Below are 2,299 nucleotides of genomic sequence, written 5' to 3' on the forward strand. Positions count from 1 at the left end.
TTAAATGCACCCCCACGCCACCCCCCACTATAAACGTGAACCCGAAGCGTGGCGAGCGCAGCGAGCCCTCGAGGGGACGCGCATAACTTTACAGGTATACGCGTGCGCTCGCCACACTTTACAAAATCAACTCCACGCCCTTTTCATACCCCCACTATCCACGTCGGCGTGGAGTTGATTTTATAAAGTGTGGTGAGCGCAGCAAGCCACCGAGCCCGCGGGGACGCGCATAACTTCGCAGGTATACGCATCAGCTCGCCATGCTTTGGCTCGGTGGCTCGCCACACTTTATAAAATCAACTCCACGCCGACGTGGATAGTGGGGGTAAGAAAAGGTCGTAGGACGCGTACCGCCGCCGCTCGCCACTCTTTGGGTTCACGTTTATATTGGGGGGTGCATTTAACATTGTAAGCACCCATTAGGGTGTACCAGACCCCCCCCCCCCCCCCCCCCCCCCAATGTGAACATTAGCTCATTTTCAAACCAAAAGAAATGATCGCAATCGTAATAATCGAAGATTTTTAACATGCATTATTTCCTGGATTCCCATTAGGATCGGCGTTCATGGAAGATCTTCGATTTGGATCGGCGCATCAGATCGCCAACAATAATTAATACATGTGCCCCCAGCCATAGGCTCCTAACTGTCATCTTCATCATAACAGTACAGGCTGAGCCCATCTGCCATTTGCCATGAGCCCAGATGAGTAAGTCAGGCAGTGTGGGGCATGTGATTCCTCCCCCCCCAGAATCTAGTACATAGGATCCCCTACAGTATGGATCCTATAGGAACCAGCTGCCAGCGTCTGTGCAGGATACACGTGGTGAGGGCTCAGCAACAGTTCGCTGCGCTCATCACTGACACCTTGAACTTCCCACAAAGGTAAATGTGTCCCGCACTGTGGTGTCCCGAACTAAGGGGGCGGCAGATACTTAATATGCAATGATCCCGCGTCAGCCTCCCACCCCTTATTATACCTATACATATATACATACATATATATACACAATAATCCATAGAATATAGTGCTGGCGGGGAGGTCACGCCCAGCCCCCCCTCTCCCCTCCCTCCTCCTCACAATGGGAGCTCCATGCAAATCACCAGTGCGCAACTTTGCGCAAGAACCCGGGTGAAGTGCGGGTGGTATCGTATGCAAATACGTGTGCTGACGTTACAGATCATGTGGCTGTCGGCGTAGATTCCCCACGGATCGGGCAGCGTCGGTTGCTGGTTAGCGGCCGGGGTGGGGGGGATCGGAGCGAGCGAGCGACCGTTGGGCGCTGATACATTTGTATCGGGAGAGAGAGAGCTACATTGACCGCAACGTTCCATCCGGCCGCCGCGCGCAGGTAAGTGGCCAAGTTCCCCCGTGCGGCGCCCGGCACCACCGCTGCCCCCGGGGAGGGAGGGAGGGGGAGGCTGCGGGGAGAGAGGGGGCCCCGGCTGCCGCCCGGATTAACTTTAGCTGCTCCCGCGTGTTTGGTGGGTCACGGTGCGGGGGGGTAAGCGGGTGCGTTTAGGGGGTTGGTGGTCGTGGGGGATCTGGGGTCAGGGGGTGTGTGGGGTGTTATTGTGGCCCGGCTGGGGGGGTGTTGGAAGTTCGGGGGCTGCTATCAGGAGGGGAGGGGAGGGAGGGGGGATGAGAGAATAAGCTACGTTTCCCTATGTCGACATAAGCAACAGAAAATATGGCGTCCGCTTTCGATAGGGCGTTACGTAGAGAGGCGGCTGCTGGGGGCTGGGGAGAGGGAGCCTGCACCGGCCTGGCCGGGGGGACGCCGGGCTCTGCATTCTCCCCACCCACCCCTCTCTGGGCCCTGGGAAAGTTCAGAGTTGGATACTTTGGGGGCTGAGGGGATTAATTGTGCTCCCCTAAATGTTCCTGTGCGTCATGTGCTGGCTGCGGGAGCCGTGACGCGGTGCAGACCCCCCCTCCCTCTCCTGGCTGTGGAGAGATGGTGGCTGAGCGCCAGGGCTAGCTGCCCTCACATGGGGCTAGGGCAAGATGTAGCCCTGGCACAGCCCCCTCACCTGCTGCCAGGCAGGAGCCTATGTGTGTGTGTGTGTATGTATGTATATATATATATATATATATATATATATATATATATATATATATATATATATATATATATATTCTCCATACCCACACACAGCAAGTACAGTATGCAAGTGACAAGGTACAAAGGGAAAGTGCCCCCTAGTTTTAAACACTCCAATGAACTTTATTAGATCACTGCCCCATTCTGTGTGAGCCCCACGCCTCCTACAGCTCTGACCCCTACTTATTCCTAAAA

General features: G+C 55.3%; 1 protein-coding gene across 2 annotated transcripts in view; it reads left to right on the forward strand.

Moving 5' to 3' along the window:
- The first annotated feature begins 1,068 nt into the window (after nt 1-1,068).
- The window catches only part of ZHX2 (zinc fingers and homeoboxes 2), a 26,381-nt gene continuing 25,150 nt past the window's right edge, over nt 1,069-2,299 (forward strand). For both annotated transcript variants that reach the window (XM_083186756.1, XM_083186755.1), the window contains exon 1: nt 1,069-1,351. The gene's annotated coding sequence lies outside the window, so the exon portion shown is untranslated. The remainder of the gene's footprint in view (nt 1,352-2,299) is intronic.

This window comes from Crinia signifera, chromosome 5, assembly GCF_055691185.1.
Source record: "Crinia signifera chromosome 5, ASM5569118v1, whole genome shotgun sequence".
NCBI classification, from domain to species: Eukaryota; Metazoa; Chordata; class Amphibia; order Anura; family Myobatrachidae; genus Crinia; species Crinia signifera.